This window comes from Salmo trutta, chromosome 5 (genome assembly GCF_901001165.1).
Source record: "Salmo trutta chromosome 5, fSalTru1.1, whole genome shotgun sequence".
NCBI classification, from domain to species: Eukaryota; Metazoa; Chordata; class Actinopteri; order Salmoniformes; family Salmonidae; genus Salmo; species Salmo trutta.
The window spans coordinates 29,889,364-29,908,926 of record NC_042961.1 but is presented as its reverse complement, the minus strand read 5'-3'; the positions used below and the strand labels follow the sequence as shown (position 1 = coordinate 29,908,926).

Here is a 19,563-nt window from a genome sequence, read left to right as displayed (position 1 = left end):
CACCCCCCGCCCCCCTAGGTAAATTGCAATTTGTCCGTTAAACTTTCACTAAATGTTTCCAATAATACTGCCAGCTTGTGTTAAATGTGTTGAACTCTAAGCACAGATAGAGGACATACTTGCTTAGGCACTGATCATGCAAAGACATTTTTTTGGGGTAATGGTATCAGGGAGATTTGAACCTATGAACTTCTGTGCCACCAGGACGGAGCTAGCAAGCCATGTGTTTTAACTCATACAAAGCTGTTCATTTAGTCTATTCAATCTGATCAGGTGTGGCTAATTAGTGGGCGCGAGTTCACAAGTTGGTCTGCAGGGGGACTGGAGTCTGACGACAAAGAAGAATTCAGAAGACATTGGATGCTGCGTTCTATTCAAAATAGCCCCTTCCAAAGACGGCCAGCCCTGAGATCTGTCTGGGATGTGTTGACTTAAACAAGACAATATACAAACAACATATACCAAAGAAAAAATAAACTAGTCCGCCCACCAAGGCAACCGTAATCTTTTGCCTGTGTAGCATCTCAGGTGCTAGGGCGGACTCGACCAAATAACCGTACCCTACCTGCCTAACGAATAGACACAAACTAAAGCTACAGTATGAGCAGCGAAAGGCTTATTAGCTTTACGTCGGTAAGCAATACTCTTTCCAGACTACACAACCATCAAAAGGCATCAATGCTGAGTCTCTGACAACATTGAACGCCTCTCCCAACCACATCACAAAAGTTTCACAGAATTCGACCAACAGAGCCAACGCATGAACAGGGATGTGTACATTCCCTGTCCTCCAGGGCGGAACCAAAACTCTCACCTGAAAGGTTCTGCTCAGGTATTTATGCACTGCTCCCCTCCTCTTATTCATACCAGACACTATGCACCACTGGCTACAGTTCTCCACTGTTTTAATCAAAACTCCAACGGCACAGCGATAAGTCGTTGGCGACTAAGACAGAAGCTTATACTATACTAAATAAAAACAAATCATTTTATCAACAGTGCAGAAAGGTGTGGTTTCACTAAAACAATTTTCAAAACATCTTCAACAGGATCGAACCTCATGTCCCTGAATGTTCCATAGATCCCTACTCTACTCGCTAAGCTACCGGTCAGGTGAAACTTATTGTACGAAATCCTCACTATATTTGTAAGTACGGTGTCCAATACAGGTAGGTGTTTGAAGGCAGCTTGGAATCGAAGAAAGCACCGGAATCATGGCGAAATCAGTGGGATCTCGCTTTTTGCAACACACGGGTTGAAAAATCACGTGATCAAACAAATCTTCAGACGTCATTGATGACGTTCTTCTGATAAAGTGATACACGCATCGGCACACTGCTTCGAGATCTGGATACACTCATTGTAAAGAACGTGTATTTTGTATAATTTATAGCCACTGTTATTAATTGTACTGCACAAGTGTCCAAGAGGTCTAAGAAGCTGAACATCATTGTATCTTAAGCTGAAAAAGTTTTTGGGGCTTCAAGGACTACTGTCACCAGAAAACATCCCTCCCTCACAGGATACTTCTAAGCCTGTGTAGGGACCTGATTAGAATTTTAACAGAAATGCAGGTTGATTTTGTTTACTTTAACCTTCTTTTTGATCATCTGTATGAATATTTTTTACCCCACGTTATTTTATTTTGGGGATCTTTATTATCCACTCGCACAGTAGGTGGCGGAATGCACATCCAATTGTTGCAAACGTCATTATACCAGAGAAGAAGAAGAAAAATTAGAATCTGCGCCCAACACACCTGAACACACTTAACAAGATAGAGGATAGAGAGCGTTTTGATGTAGCTGAGAACATAATGTATATGTTTTTCAATAACATTCTTAGAAAGTTCTTTGAATGTTACTAATGTTTTCTTATGGTTTTTATGTAAAGTTGTAATGTTCTGAGAACATGACTTTAAACAGAACCATGAGTAAACCTGCAGAAAACATTATGCTGAGGCACTGAAATTCATAGAACATGACCAAATATATAATTAGTTGTAACGATTGTTTTAACTTTTAGGAAACGTTCTGTTAAAGTAATGAAATACCAAGAAAAAAATTGTTATTTTGTCAATTTTGTTAAATCTGCTGAGAATGTTCCAAGCCAAAAACTATCCTGCACCATTCGCAGAACGTTGTGGGAAGGTTGTATACAAAATAACCAGAGGACAGAACATTATGTGCTAGATGGAAGTGAAATGAATATTTTAGGATAAAAGCATGTCAATCTTGACACTAATACAGTGACTAGCGAAAGTCTACACACCCTTTGCCAAAGCCTTCACATTTTGCTGCCTTAAAATTTGAAAAGGTGAAATTTACTCAGCAGGACATTAGAAGGAGACACAGAGACCACATAGAGCCCCACTGTAGAATAGATGGCTACACTACAGTGACTCCAGACTCCACTTTCAGACCCCGTCCTTGGGCAGGTGGGATAAGTTGCAATTGACATTTTGCGGCGGACTTCAGAAACAAGCCTGGCTTTCATGGTGCCGTTTGAACACTGGGGGAATCTCCTGCAAAGGTCACTGAGCCCATTTCCCTTCCTTCCTCCACCCCCCTCCATCAATCCCCCCTGTAAAGACCTTTATTGCTTTACCTCCTCTCCGCTTTTCTCCTGCACTTCAGTTACTGGCACCAGTCCTATTCTAATGGTCTATATAGGAAGTGAAAGAGAGGTGACATGAAATGGCATCTTATTTTAAGTCATATATTGCACCTACTTCAACTACCACTTTTATGTCCACATGATCCAAAATGAACACAAACAGCTTTTCTTTTTAGTTTCACAACAGACACTTAACAAATGGAAACTGAGTTGAAGAACACTTTCACATGTCCACATTGAGTGCTGTACAGACACTTGTACAGTATGTACTGTACGTGTAAAGATGTCCTGTTAAATACAGGCTAATACCATTTGAGACAAATAATTTGAAATACTTGAGGTATGCTTGTTATAGGCCTAGTTTGCAAGTTAACAACGGTGCCATGATAATGGAATGTCACATATCTTTTTGCTAATCTCCGCAATCTTCTTAGCATCAGACTTCTGCTTCTTTTCCCCCCATCATGCAGCTATCTGGTCCCCTCTTCTTCTGGTAGCAACTGGTGAAGCTTCTCAAACTCCTCCTTAATCTGCTTACTTTTCTTAATCAAGTGCACCTCATGTATTTGACATACAGGTTTTACACAAAGGTAGTAAGCCAGACTGTTATACCTGCTTGCTAGGCTATGTAGCCTACAGTAAGTAAAACACGCAAAAACAAAATGTAATAATGGGAAGCATAGAAATAGCACACATAGAACATATCTACTGCTTCTTAGACTTTCTTCAATGAGAATGACAGATCTATAAAACACATTTATGTGCATTTTGTCAGGTCGCCCAAAAAGTTACATATTGCAGCTTTAAACTACTACAGTACCACTAGCTTCATGGTTGTAGCCATCAATTGTACAATTAACAATCATTCATATTAAAAAACGTATTTAATTTTAAACTACACAGTTTCTCTAGTATAGGCTACTTATGGTAATGAACGATATTCGCAAAATGCCTACGATAAGTGATGACTATGGTCTGTGTCAATTACCTTTGGTTTATCGTCCTAGCTCTAAATCAGTGTACTGCTAACAGCTTAACTTCCTCCACTGCCCTAACTGCCCCATACTGGGCTCGAACCAGTGATCCTCTGCTTTGAAGCGCATCGCTACGACATGTCTCTGTAGCTTCTGGCCCACATCCCACAGTTTCTCCATATCAAACACTCCCATATCCTCCACAAACTATTCAAACAGGTGCAGCACTCACCCCAAAGTAGTTGCACTTGGTGGCCGGGGTAGACCATATCATCCCGGGGCCAACAGTCTGGAGGGTGTTGTGAAGAGCTGAGTAGTATGCGTGTTGTAAATGGTCTACGAGGTGCAGATTACGTCATATTTAGGGATGGATCTCTTTGAGGACCAGCGCTAGGAACATTGTCCAGTCGCCTGAGAAGAACGGCAGCAGGACAGCTTTGGGTGCTAGGAGGGGTCCCGGGCTTGCCTCTTGGGTGATATGCTGCCATCCTCTCCCTCCTGTTTTTTCTGTTTATTCTTCTTCATCTCTTTTGACTTTTCCTCTTCCTTCCTTTCTTTCTTGTCCTTCTCCTCCTATTCTCGTCTATAATTGTCTCATTGTCTTGTCCTTCCACCTGACAGTTTAGCAGTGTGTTAGACAGCGTGAGCTGTTTTATAACGGGTACTATTATAGTCCTGGAAATGGACCTGACTTGTGCCTTTCTTTAGTGCCAGTGGCCCAGCAGTCCAGCACCATAGCCCATATCTAGACCCCTCTTCCCCTGAATGTCTCCCACTCTTTCTCTAGTAGCTCCAGGAGGTCATAGGTACACTCAGGGACGATAGACGAGTTTCCCACTAGTAATTACCAGTTGGAGCACTGTTCAAGTGGATTTTCCCAGTTGTATGTGGTAAATTCCCACTTGGTTATGAACACAGCATCATTTTAGCAACCTCATGCAGCCACGTGTTAATGACATATTAGGGCAACATCAAATCCATAATGCTTGTGGGTAAATGGTGACTGACTGATCTACAAATAATAATGAGTAGGTATTTATGATGCAGGTGATTTTTAGATCAGTCGTCAGACAGTCTTCTACACTGTCAGCTGCATTGCCGAACAAGCCCGTTAACTACACGCGCCAGAGTCACGCAGACTGGAAGAAAGTTTATATGAACATGCCTGCTGCCCAATGGATGACGTATGTCGCGCAGCTGAGAGTAGAGTGTGGGAGTAAGTGAGCTTGTTCGTGGAGGCCCAAGGCGGAGGAAGGAAAGATCATGGAAGCACTGTTTGAGTCAGATGGTGAATAGAAGAAAAAAAACTGTAGCATAAAAATAATTGCAAAATGGGCTAAAGTTGTTAAGAAAGATGTAGAGTAGTTTTTATGGATTTGTTTTTGGGAGATCTATTTGCGGTCAAGGAGATGGTGGAGGATGCCCTGGGAAAGGTGGAGTTAATCAAGTGTTTGTAGAATCATCGTATGTCAGAAGAACAAAGGAAAGTGCATTGTGTCTCAGGGAGTTATAGGAGTATGAAGTAGAAAGCTTTTTCTGATCAGGGTACCGATAAAAGGTGTCATCTCTGCCTTCACTGTGAAAATTGAGGCTGACAATCTAAAGCAACACCTTCCAGGAGAGGTGGATGCACGTCGATTGAACCGTATGATAAATGGAAGGAAAGAGGAAAGCCTATCGGTGATATTGCTATTTGATGAAAGGTTTCTATGACATATGCGGTAAAAGCTTAAATGTAAAAAGTTTGGCCAAGTGGCAAGTGTGTGCAGACGGAATAAATATGTTGTGCAAGAGTCGGTGGATACACGGTGCTGCAATTGTGGTGGGAACCACATTCCCGAGTTCCAGGAGTGCCCTGTAAGGATGAAGGAGGTTGAAGTAGCAAGAATCTGGGCTGTCCACCAGAGGCAGTGCAAATAGCCGAAGGAGCAAGTGCAAATGAGGAAGAAATGGCAATGGATGTCCTACAGCCTGCTAAAGTGTTGTTCATACAGTTGAGGGATGCTGAACTAACAAGAAATCAACAAAACTTGACATAATTGTGAATGCAGCAGAAAGTTTTTGTATCTCCAGGGGCCTCATTTATCAATATCCGTTGAAACTATTCTAAAATACTACTTACGAACGAAATTTAGAATGTGGGATTTATCAAACAATCCTAGGAGCGTCTTACACACACCGGTAGGAGATAACTATTGATAATCATTCTCAGACTCAGTGCTCTTGCATGACCTTGGCTATTTGCATTTCGAAACGCCCCTAATTAATCATATATGGTCAAAATCATCCCTTTAATGGCCGTGGGAATATACAAAGCAGTACCATGAAATACAATACTTTTTCCGAGACTGATGCTAGTGTCAGTGATTGAGTACATCCAAAATATTTATTTTGCTTACTCGGTTTGGTTTGACCAGTAAAACATAGCTACAAAGAGAGGACCATTACGATAATTCAAGGTGCTTCAGCAATGGCAAATATACTTCAAATGAGTAGGCAACACTCACCAATAAGCCATCCATCCTCACCAGTTTCCCTCCTGTAGGCATATAGGCCAACATTGCTGTAATGCAGTCGTGCGTTCCACCTGGCCACCTGTGCCCCCACATTCAGTAGAGTTTTTTACGCACCATATACCTATCACCTTTTCTGTTTACATATTCTAGTTTAACTTGTTTTGGGATGGTGCTTTTATGGCAATGTGGGTGCTATCTATTACTCTGTACATATTTGGGAACCCATTGATGGCAAAGAACCTTTCTTGACCTGTTGTTGTGCAATGGTGTATGGAAATTGTATGTTACAGTTTGTTTTGCTGATGATTTGTATCCAAATGATTGGCTCATCGAGGGATGTGAGATGCCGATCGGCAAGCTCCCTCTGAAAAGTGCCTGTTGTCAAAAACCCAAGGGTGGATACTCAGAAAAACCAGCATCTGTTTTGCGAGGATTTAGGTCTTAAATTCTCCCAAAAATCCTATAAGATTAGTGTTGGGAAATGCTATCTGATGAGCCAATCTGTACTTTCTGCAGAAAAAGCCTGTAATCAAACCCACAAATGCTGTGTCACGACATCCGCCGAAGTTGGTCCCTCTTCTTGTTCGGGCGGCATTCGGCGGTTGAAGTCGCCGACCTTCTAGCCATCGCTGATCCTCTTTTCATTTTCCTTGGTTTTGTTTTGTCTTGTATCACACCTGTTTCCAATCCCATTCATTACATGTTGTGTATTTAACCCTCTGTTCCCCCTCATTGTTCTTGTCGGTGATTGTTTTTTTGTAAGCTTTGTGCAAGATATGTTCTGGTGTGCGACGGGTTTTGTACCCATTTGTATTATTTTGTATATTTTTTGGTTTTCGGAGTTTTGAGCACTTATTAAACTGCTCCATTTTATACCAAGTTCGATCTCCTGCGCCTGACTTCCCCTGCCACCAGTACACACCCTTACAGAATCACCGACCCGCAGTCGTATGGAGTCAGCAGGAGCAGATGCCCCGGTTAGAGGGGTGGAGGAGCGCGTCCGGGAGCACGCAGCAATGCTTCACCATCTGGCATCGCCATGGACCGCGTTGTCCAGACTATGACCGCTGGGAGAGACAGGGAGTTCTTCCAGCGCCTCCACCAGCACAACCGGGGTCTTCTCTGAGCGCCCCTTTTCCACCTGGTTCCAGTGGGATTCGTCCTCCCTGCCCCAGGAGTACGACGGAGAGGCTGCGAACTGCCAGGGGTTCCTGCTTCAACTGGAGCTATACCTGGCCACCGTCCACCCGGCTCCATCGGGCTGTGAGAGGGTGTCCGCCCTCGTCTCGTGCCTCACCGAGAAAGCCCTGGAGTGGGCCAACGCCATGTGGAGAGAGGGAGATACAGCGTTGGACCAGTTTGAGGAGTTACACCCGTCTTCACCCGTCTTCGACCACCCGCCCGAGGGTGGAGCGGCGGGTGAGCGCCTCTTCCATCTGAGGCAGGAGACGAGGAGTGCTCAGGAGTTCACCCTGGAGTTTAGGACCCTGGCTGCTGGCGTGGGATGGAACGACAGGGCCCTGATCGACCATTACCGCTGCAGTCTCCGCGAGGACGTCCATTCGGGAGTTGGCCTGCAGAGACACCACCCTCACGTTCGACCAGCTGGTGGACTGATAAAGGAATTTATATGTTTCAAGTAATGACTAAGGATTCCACCCTGAAATCATATAATTGTATGAAATGTGTTAGAGTCATAATTCCATAATGTGTGTGACTAGACCATTGTGTAACTATTTCGCAATATGAGCTGGGTAGAGTTGAGGCATTCAAGGCTAACTGAACTGTCGACTTGTGATAACTCTGAAACCAAATAACAGGAAAGAGGCCTCCCCAACTTAGGTAAGGGGGAGTAACTGTTAGGAAGGGCTAGAAGATAATGAGAAAGTATGTGTTAATATCGTGGAAAAATACAGCCCACTAAAAGGATAACTGTACAGGGATTGGGTTGGCCAGATTGAAGTACTCGGCCAGACCCACCTCGGTTCACTTTAACTCCTGGTGAGTAACAGTGTTATAGATACAAGAATGGCACCAGAACTTAGGTGATTTTAATGGCTGTAAGGCAATAGTTATTGTGACTGACTTAGGTTTGGAAGCACAGGAGAAAATTCTTAACCTCACAGGCACCTATAACTGATGTATGGTGGGCTTGTACCAGCAAAGGACGCATACGACAGACACTACCAAAAGGGTGGTCAGGAACTTGCGCCCCGGTGTTATTGGTCCAACCAGTCTCTTGCGTATGTCATTTTCCAAATTTGCCCTAATGAAAAATGCCTCTTAGATATTAATTTAGAATCCTCCAATCCCCTAAATGTAATTATTGGCAGAGAGCTGTATAGATTGCAAAATAGTTCGGAAGAGATTTTCGATGGCACAACGGTTTATGAATTGACACGCATTTTTCCGTTCCTCCTGAATGCCCTACCAGTCAAATGCATTCTCTCCGTCGCCCACACGCACTTTAAACATTTGGATAATAAAACATTTAAAGGCTGACATTGGTTGTTTTATGTATTCATGAAATTAAATCGCTTTAGCTGACATGTTGCGGTTCATCTGATGAAGGTTTTGTTCTTAGCTGCCTTGCCTAGTTAAATAAAAAATTATATATATATATATATATATATATATTATATATTATTCACTACCGTTCAAAAGTTTGGGGTCACTTAGAAATGTACTTGTTTTTGAAAGAAAAGCGATTTTCTTTGTCCATTGAAATAACATCATATTGATCAGAAATACAGTTAGAGATTGTTAATGTTTGTAAATGACTATTTTTATGGAATATCTACATAGGCATACAAAGGCCCATTATCAGCAACTATCGCTCCTGTGTTCCAATGGCACGTCCGAAATAATTTTATTACAATTGACCCTGCTGGTCATCTATGAACATCTTGGCCCATGTACCGTTATAATCTCAACCCGGCACAGCCAGAAGAGGACTGGCCACCCCGCAGAGCCTGGTACTCTCTAGGGTTTCTTCCTAGGTTTGTGCCTTTCTAGGGAGTTTTTCCTAGCCATCGTGCTTCTACATCTGCATTGCTTGCTGTTTGGGGTTTTAGGCTGGGTTTCTGTATAGCACTTTGTGACATCGGCTGATGTAAAAAGGGCTTTATAAATACATTTGATTGATTGATTGATTGATTGATGGGGAAGTGCCAAAATGGAGGCAAGGTGGCTTCAACACAGCGCCCCCTATTAGTCCTTTAGTGTATTTATAAATCATTGGAAGCAACCGTTGCGCTGGTCATTCGGCATGTCATGGTGACATCCAGATGGTGACCAATACTACTAGTTATTTCTCCCTCTCCCATCGAAATAACATCACTTTCTTTTAAAAGTAGCAACCATGTTGCTGTTGTTGCGGGCTAGCCAGCTTAAACTAGCTACAGTAGTTAGCTGGTAACTAAGGAGCTCATCGGGACGACAGTGGCGGTTCTAGACCATTTCAACTTGGGGAGCCAAGCTGGGGCCAGTTGTACTGTTAGAGGGGCCAGTTACATTAGACGTTATTGTTGTCATATCGTTTTCTTCACTGCATTGCATGCATTAGCAGGCAAAAGACCATGTTCCGCGTTGCCACTGTCTAATAAAGGATGTAAAAAAAAGAACGATAGCAAAAATTTGTTATGTAAAATTAGTTCATACTCCACATTTAGGGGGGCCCAAGGGGGTCCAAAATTGTTGTCACAGGGGCACTGCCCCCCCCCTGCCCCAGAACCGCTAGTGCAGGACGACTGACTGAAAACCATCCATTCGTCTCCATGTGCGACTCTTCTTCTTCATCTTCTTCTTCTTCATCAAGGGTATTATGGAGGTACACAAACATATGTTAAGAGGTGCATGCCGCCACCTACTGTTTGGGGTGAAAACTGGGGAACTTTAACGCAGAAAACATGGGAAAATAGGGAAAGGGTGAAAGAAAAACACAAATTATTCCCACCCAAAATAATAAATAATAAATAGAAAATAATTATCTATGTACTCCTTTAGTCAGATGTCAAATGTCTACTCCGATCCCTACAGGCATTGAGGTCATGTCTAGATGGGATCCAGCTTTTGGTAAATTTACCTAAAAGTTGGAAGCACAGAATCGTCTAGAATGTCATTATTTGCTGTAGCGTTAAGATTTCCCTTCACTGGACTAGGGGCCAAGCCTGAACCATGAAACAGCCCCAGACCATTATTCCTCCTCTCCCAAACATTACAGTTGGCACTATACATTTGGGCAGGTAGCGTTCTCCTGGCATCCTCCAAACCCAGAATCGTCCGTCAGACTGCTAGATCGGGAAACGTGATTCATCCCTCCAGAGAACGCATTTCCACTGCTACAGAGTCCAATGGCGGCGAGCTTTTACACCACTCCAGTCGAAGCTTGGCATTGTGCATGGTGATCTTAGGCTTGAATGCTGCTGCTCGGCCATGGAAACCCATTTCATGAAGCTCCCGACGAACAGTTATTGTGCTGACATTGCTTCCAGAGGTAGTTTGGAACTCAGTAGTGAGTGTTGCAACCGAGGAGAGACGATTTTTATGCGCTACGCGCTTAAGACACTCACCGTCTTGTTCTGTGAGCTGTGTGGCCTGCCACTTCACACGGCTGAGACCGTTGTATCTAATAGACGTTTCCACTTACAGTTGACCGGGCAGCTCTAGCAGGGCAGAAATTTGATGAACTTTTTGGTATTTGGAATTTTATTAGGATCCCCATTAGCTGTTGCAAAAGCAGCAGCTACTCTTCCTGGGATCCACACAAAACATGAAACATAATATGGAATGACATAATACAGAACATGGATTGACAAGAATAGCTCAAGGACATAACTTTTTTACATTTTTTATTTCACCTTTATTTAATCAGATAGGCTAGTTGAGAACAAGTTCTCATTTGCAACTGCGACCTGGCCAAGATAAAGCAAAGCAGTTCGACACATACAACAACACAAAGTTACACATGGAATAAACAAACATACAATCAATAATACAGTAGAAAAATCTATATTCAGCATGTGCAAATGAGGTAGGATAAGAGTAGTAAGGTAAATAGGCCATGGTGGTGAAGTAATTACAATATAGCAATTAAACACTGGAATGGTAGAATGTGCAGAAGATGAATGTGCAAGTAGAGATACTGGGGTGCAAAGGAGTAAGATAAATAAATAAATACAGTATGGGGATGAGGTAGATTGGATGGGCTAATTACAGATGAGCTATGTACAGGTGCAGTGATCTGTGAGCTGCTCTGACAGCTGGTGCTTAAAGCTAGTGAGGGAGGTAAGAGTCTCCAGCTTTAGTGATTTTTGCAGTTCGTTCCAGTCATTGGCAGCAGAGAACTGGAAGGAGAGGCGGCCAAAGGAAGAATTGGCTTTGGGGTGACCAGTGAGATATACCTGCTAGAGCGCGTGCTACGGGTGGGTGCTGCTATGGTGACCAGTGAGCTGAGATAAGGCGGGGCTTTACCTAGCAGAGACTTGTAGATGACCTGGAGCCAGTGGGTTCGGCGACGAGTATGAAGCGAGGGCCAGCCAACGAGAGCGTACAGGTCGCAGTGGTGGGTAGTATATGGGGCTTTGGTGACAAAACGGATAGCACTGTGATAGACTGCATCCAATTTGTTGAGTAGAGTGTTGGAGGCTATTTTGTAAATGACATCGCCGAAGTCGAGGATCGGTAGGATGGTAAGTTTTACGAGGGTATGTTTGGCAGCATGAGTGAAAGAGGCTTTGTTGTGAAATAGGAAGCTGATTCTAGATTTAATTTTGGATTGGAGATGTTTAATGTGAGTCTGGAAGGAGAGTTTACAGTCTAACCAGACACCTAGGTATTTGTAGTCCACATATTCTTTTTTTTAAATATTTTATATTTGCATTTTCCAATTAGGCACATTCAAAACAAAAGTGAAAAGATATTAGACAACAATAGGACAAAGTGACAGTAACAGACGAGCGTAACAAAAAAATAAAAAAGTAATTATATATACAACCATACATAATCCATAAATGTCATAATAAAGAGTAAAATAAAAATAATAATGATGAGACATTGGACCATATGGTCACCTTGCCGTAAGCTACATATTATACATTGCGTGTGAAACATTATATAAGGATTATCTAGAGATTCAATCAATGTGATGTGGGAGGAGATTCTCCATATAGTCAATAAAAGGTTGCCAAATTCTGTAAAATGTCTTTAACTTATTCCTCAAGCAGTAAGTGATTTTCTCCAGTGGGATACAACTATTAACTTCCGATAGCCACATTGCAACTGGCAGGGAGGAATCCGATTTCCATTTCAAGGCAATACATTTCTTGGCAATCGCTAGCAATATTTCTGTTAGCTTTATAGTATGGCTTTACCTAAGATTGGTGTTAGTAAAGTTACCCAGTAGACAGACCTCCGGGTCTAAAGGGAATGCAACCCCGTGAATTGAGGATGTGGTATCGCATACCCCCTGCCAGAAACCGTGTAGCTTTGAACACTGCCAAGTGGAATGGAGGAGGAATGTTCCTCATCTGAGCCACATCTAAAACATAGGGAGGAGATATCAGGGTTGAACTTGTGCAGTCTAGATGGGGTGATATAGAGCTGATGGAGGAAATTAAACTGGATCAGTCTGTATCTGGATTTCAATGTGGATGTAACACCATCGATCAATACCCAGATCTTTTTCCCATCTAAGTCGGGGTTTATCTAGCTCAGGCAGCGTTAGTCCTGACATAAGAGCATCGTAAACACGGGAAATGGTCTTGAACAGTGATTGGTCTGCACGGCAGAGTTGTTCAATAGGTGACATCTTAGGTAGGTTCCATTGTCCCTTGAGAGTCACCCTAATAAAGTTTCGTAGTTGTAGGTAGCTAAAGAAGTCCCTGTTAGACAAGTGGTATTTCTGTTTCAGCTGATCAAAAGACATAAGAACTCCCTCCTCATAACAGTGTTCCAGAAGAGTGATCCCCTTATCAGACCATGGTCTAAAGTTACTATTCTGGAAAAACATAGGGATCAGTCTGTTGTTCCATAAAGGGGTTTTAGGGGATAGAAATCCCTCTCGTCTGAACAGCTCATGCAGTTTGCACCATTCCAGGACAGAATGTATGATTAAAGGGTTGTCTGTGATGGTTTTTATAGATTTTCTGTCCCATTTGTAAACAATTCTGCCCCCGTGTCATCATTTACCTCAAGCTTTTCAATGTTCAACCATCAGGGAGAGGGACCATTGTCAAACCTCTGAGCCAGAAACCTAGACTGTGCAGCCCAGTAGTACATTCTAAAATTGGGGAGGTTTAAGCCCCTTTGACCATAATCAAGGGTCAGTTTGTCCAGGCTAACCCTCTGGGTTTTGCCATGCCAGATAAACCGTCTGGTCAGCTTGTCGAGAGAGGAAAAGAATGCTGCGGGCACAGGGATAGGGAGAGATTGAAACAAATATAGAAATCTGGGCAGGACATTCATTTTAATCACATTGATTCTACCCAGTAGAGTGAGGGGCAAGTCCATCCACTTACACAGGTCACCCTCCACCTTTTGCAACAAGCTGGCCAGATTGAGTTTATAGAGGTTGTTCAGGTTACCATCCACCATTATGCCCAAATATGTGAAGCCCATAGGCGACCATCTAAAAGGAAACTTGTGCTTGATGCTATGATGGTCAAAGACAGACAACGGTAAGATTTCGCTTTTATCAAAATTAACCTTATATCCAGAGAAAGAACTATAACATTGTAGTAGGATCTGCAAGTGAGAGAAGGAGTGTTCTGGGTTTGTTAGAAATAAGATAAGGTTGTCCGCAAAGAGTGATAACTTATGGGTCTGGGGGCCCACCTCAAAGCCATGTATGTCAGGACACGTTCTAATAGCCTCAGCTAACGGTTCGATGGCGAGGGCAAAGAGGTGGGGGCTAATTGGGCAACTTTGTCTGTTCCCCCTATAGAGAGGGAAAGAGGAGGAAGTAATCCCATTGGTAGCAATCCTAGCTTTAGGAGATTTGTAGACTGATTTTATCAAATTTACAAACACGGTACCTAAACCAAACTTTTCCAATACGCGAAAAAGGTATGGCCATTCAACCCTATCAAAGGCCTTTTCAGCGTCGAGGGAGACTGCAACACTAGGTATTTTGTTTTTGTTAGCATGGTGAATTATATCAAAGAACCTTCTGAGATTATTGGAGGACAATCTATTAATTATGAAGCCAGTCTGATCTGGGTTGACCAACAGGGGAAGACATGACTCCAGTCTCCTAGATAGCATCTTGGTGACCAGTTTACAATCTGTGTTAAGTAGAGAGATTGGTCTATAGGAGGCGCACTTTAGCGGGGTTTTCCCTTTCTTGTGGATTACAGTAATTACTGCTTGAGAGAAAGACTCTGGAAAGCAGCTGTCTTCCCTGGCTTTTTTAAGTATCTCCATAAGGTAGGGGACCAACAGCTCCCTAAATTAGAACTCTGGAGGGAAGCCATCCTCCCTAGGAGATTTATTAGAAGGTAAGGGATTTAATGGCTTCCCAACAACTCAGGAGCTGAGAAGTGTTCACATCAGGCGCTCTCTGTCTTCCTCTGACAGGCATTGGAGTTGAGAAGAGGAGAGAAAGGAGTCGATCTCTGATAGATCATCGCTTGATTGGGAAGTGTAGAGGTCTTCATAGTATTTCTAAAAGTATTATTAATTTCAGTAGGGGTCGAAAGATATCTCATTAGTAAGGAGTTTCTATAGCAATTAATGTCTTCTTACTTTCCTCTGCTTTCAGTTGCCATGCCAATACTATTGTGAGCTTTCTCTCCAAGCTCGTAAGTAATGCTGTTTTGATTTCGTGATGGCCTCTCAGCTTGATATGTGTTCAGAATTTATATTTCAGTTTTTTATTTACCAAAAAGCCTGTATAGATCTTAGTCGGGCCTCTTTGGTAGGTTCTCTAGCTCAGAGATTTCAGATTCAAGGACATTCAGTTCAGCACTGTGTTTTCTCTTCAACCCTTTAGTATAGAAATGATCTGTCCCCTCAGATAGGCTTTCAATGTGTCCCAAAGAATGAAACTGTCAGGAGCGGAGGGTTTGTTTGTCAAAGTAAAAATATTGATCTGCTCTTTGATAAATGCACAAATCCGGTTGCTTTAGGAGTGTAGCATTTAGTCTCCATCTATATGCTCCTATTTACCTTGGTAGGAATTGAGATTGATAATACCAGAGGAGAATGGTCACTAAGCCAATCTGGGGAGATACTCGATATCTAAACACTCTATGAAACAGTTGGGGTCGATAGTAAAAGTTATCTATGCGTGTGTGTGTCCTTGGTGGGTGTGAATAAAAAGAGTAGGCCCTATCCTGTGGGTGCAACTGTCTCCAGATGTCTAGTAAGTTAAGATCTTTCATGAATGACATGGTGAGCTTGCCGCCTTTGGTAAGAAGTGAGGGTTTATTCAGAGGACCTATCAAGAACTGTATCTTAACAAAAAATTAAATCTCCTCCAACCAGTAGCCATCCTGGTGGTGCCTGAGCGACCTGAAGGAGACATTCGGTATAAACATATGGTCATCAAAGTTAGGAGCAATAAATATTCAATAGGGTCCAAGACTCTGAAAACATATGCCCCTGCACCAAAACAAACCTGCCCGAGGGATCAGAGATGGTGTTGTTGACGCAGAGGGGATGTGTCTACTTATCAAAATTGCAGTTCCTCTTGCTTTGTAGTTAAAAGAGGACGCAAAAACTTGTCCTATACCCATTCCCTCTTCAATTTCTTGTGTTTGCTGGCTGTAAGATTGTGTTTCTTGTAGAAAAACAATGTCAGCCTTTAATTTCTTAAGGTATGTATAGACTCTTTTCCTTTTAATCGGGCTGTTAGACCTTTTACGTTGAATGTGAACATATTTAGTGGATTAAGCATAGGTTGGGTTTCAAATATGTAACCAAATGGAAATCTCTCATATGTAAATAGTCAGGAAATGTTTCAACTTTGGTTTGAAGGCAGAAGTGACCTAATGTGTCTCTTTAGGAAGGAAACCACAATAAACATGGAAAAAAAGAAGGAAAAAAAAATCACACCCACCCCGATTGTCAGACTAAAACAACAATCCCAACAATCAAACATGAATACACCTTGTAGAGATACGTTGCTGCTCGCTGTCTATCTGCTCTTACTAGCTAAACCTTGGTGTAAACTAAAACCTGCGAGCTCTCTAATTGAAAACAAACGTTGTGATAAACATTTATGGCTGAATATTTACTGCCCACGGTAGGGCTGCTTGAAGTCTCTTTACTGGAGAGGAGAAACATAAAATGGGGGGAAAGCAGTGGGCCAAGCCCACTTATTGCCTCGCCCAGTGGATAGTGACTAAACCAAAATATACTCTCCTTAAATGTAATAGAACTCACCCTGGGGAAAAAACGGTTAGTTGAAAAATGTACAAATCAATATAGCTACCGGATAGCGGGGTAACGGAATGCAAATTCCAAGAAGATATCAGAAGTTCAGTCCAGATAAGAGAAACAAACAAACTGGATCTTATCCCCCATAGAGACCGTTTTTCAGACGCGGTTCAGTTCTTTGAGAAAAGTGAACACTTCTCCCGGTGTGTTGAAGATATGGCTTCAGCCTTTGTACTGAACTTTCATCCGCGCAGGGTGGATGAGGTAGCCGGTGATGTTCTTCTCCTTCAGTGCTTTGGCGGGCAGGTCTGAACTGCTTGCGACGTCTGGCGAGATCGGCGCTCATATCCGGGAAAGGCTGACCCTCTTGCCATTGATGGTGATGTCCCCTTTGGCTCTTGCGAGTTGCAGTATCTTCTCTCTGTCTTGGAAACAGAGGAACCTGACCAGGACGGCCTGTGGGGGTTCATCTGGCCGGGTTTCGGCGCTGATGTTCTGTGGCGCATTCGATTTCCAGCGGCTTGGTGAAGTTGATTATGCCTAGGACATCCGGGATCCATTGAGTGAAGAAACGGACCGGGTCACGGCCCTCGCTGTCCTCTTTCAATCCCACAACACCGGATATTACTACGTCTGCTTTGGTTCTCCATCTGGTCTACTTTGTTTTTGAGGTAGGCGTTGTCCTTCTGCAGTTGTATCAGAACCTGGTCATGTCAAGCGGTGGTATCTTCAACTGTGCTAATGCGCAACTCGGTCTCAGTCGTTCTCAAAAGGAGATCATTCAAGGAGGATTTCAGGTCGTCAATGGAAGAATGGAGTTCAGCCGATTTCTTATCAATTTTCATAGAAAGACCTTTGTTACCATCCTGAATTTCCCGGAGGAGAGTAGCCAGCATGTCGGCAGGCTCGCAAGAGGCTGCCGAGAGCAACAGTCTGGAACTGTCTGCTGAGTTATGAGGGCTAATGCTAATTTGCTAGCTGTGGCGTTATCGTTATCTTGGGAATCAACAACGTTTTGGTCGTCCTTCTTGCCTCTCGGTCAGAGGTCCATGGCTCTTAGGAAGGTAAGTACTTGACAAATTTAGCAGCCGTGTTAGAATATTGTTTCACGTTGTTATTTAGGTAATAATAGAATAACTTTGAAGAGCTCGTTTGTCAAACGTCTGCTCAGCTCCGCAGCATCACGTGCTCCTGTTGTCCACATATTCTAAGTCGAACTGTCCAGAGTAGTGATGCTGGACAGGCGGGCAGGTGCGCAGCGATCGGTTTGAAGAGCATGCATTTAGTTTTACTTGCATTTAAGAGCAGTTGGAGGCCACGGAAGGAGAGTTGTATGGCATTGAAGCTCGCCTGGAGGTTAGTTAACACAGTGTCCAAAGAAGGGGCCAGAGGTATACAAAATGGTGTCATCTGCGTAGAGGTGGATCAAAGAATCACCAGCAGCAAGAGCGACATCATTGATGTATACAGAGAAGAGAGTCTGCCCAAGAATTGAACCCTGTGGCACCCCCATAGAGACTGCCAGAGGTCTGGACATCAGGCCCTCCGGTTTGAAACACTAAACTCTATCAGAGAAGTAGTTGGTGAACCAGGCGAGGCAGTCATTTGAGAAGCCAAGGCTGTTGAGTCTGCCAATAAGAATGTTGTGATTGACGGCGTCGAAAGCCTTAGCTAGGTCGATGAATACGGCTGCACAGTAATGTCTCTTATCGATGGCGGTTATGATATCGTTTAGGACCTTGAGAGTGGCTGTGGTGCACCTATGACCAGCTCTGAAACCAGATTGCATAGCGGACTACATGTAACAGTATAGGTTCTGTCCCTCTCCTCGCCCCAACCTGGGCTTGAACCAGGGACCCTCTGCACACATCAACAACTGACACCCACGAAGCATCGTTACCCATCGCTCCACAAAAACTGCGGCCCTTGCAGAGCAAGGGGAACAACTACTTAAGGTTGCAGAGTGAGTGACGTCACCCAATTGAAACGCTATTAGCGTGCACCACCGCTAACTAACTAGCCATTTCACATCGGTTACATACAACTACATACATTTTTTTTTAAAGGCACACAGAGCCTACATATCAGTGCATACACAAACTATCTAGGTCAAATAGGGGAAAGGCGTTGTGCCGTGAGGTGTTGCGTTATCTGTTTTTTGAAACCAGGTTTGCTGTTTATTTAAGAAATATGAAATGGAAGGAAGTTCCATGCAATAAGGGCTCTATATAATACTGTACGCTTTCTTGAATTTGTTCTGGATTTGGGGACTGTGAAAAGACCCCTGGTGGCATGTCTGATGGGATAAGTGTGTGTGTGTGTGTCAGAGCTGTGTGTAAGTTGACTATGCAAACAATTTGGGATTTTCAACACATTAATGTTTCTTAAAAAAAACAAGAAGTGAGGCAGTCAGTCTCATCAACTCTTAGCCAATAGAGACTGGCATGCATTGTATTTATATCAGCCCTCTGATTACAATTAAGAGCAAAACGTGCCACTCTGTTATGGGCCAGCTGCAGCTTAACTAGGTCTTTCCTTGCAGCACTGGACCACATGACTGGACAATAATCAAGATTAGACAAAACTAGAGCCTGCAGAACTTGCTTTTTGGAGTGTGGTGTCAAAAAATCTGAGCTTCTCTTTATTACGGCCAGACCTCTCCACTCTTTACAACCATGGAATCTAAACTCAGCAAAAAAAGAAATGTCATCTCACTGTCAACTGCATTTATTTTCAGCAAACTTAACACGTGTAAATATTGTATGAACATACAAGATTCAACAACTGAGACATAACTGAACAAGTTCCACAGGACATGTGGCTAACAGAAATTGAATATGTGTCCCTGAACAAAGGGGGGGTCAAAAGTAAAAGTCAGTATCTGGTGTGGCCACCAGCTGCATTAAATACTGCAGTGCATCTCCTCCTCATGGGCTGCACCAGATTTGCCAGTTCTGTGAGATGTTACCCCACTCTTCCACCAAGGCACCTGCAAGTTCCCGGACATTTCTGGGGGGGATGGCCCTAGCCCTCACCCTCCGATCCAACATGAGGGAGGAGGATGTCTTCCCTGTAATGCA

The 19,563-nt window shown here is 43.2% G+C and overlaps 1 pseudogene; it reads right to left on the bottom strand.

Annotated features, from left to right (window-relative positions):
• Window positions 1-3,641: 3,641 nt before the first annotated feature.
• On the bottom strand, window positions 3,642-13,699 carry LOC115193477 (histidine protein methyltransferase 1 homolog; annotated as a pseudogene).
• Window positions 13,700-19,563: the final 5,864 nt, after the last annotated feature.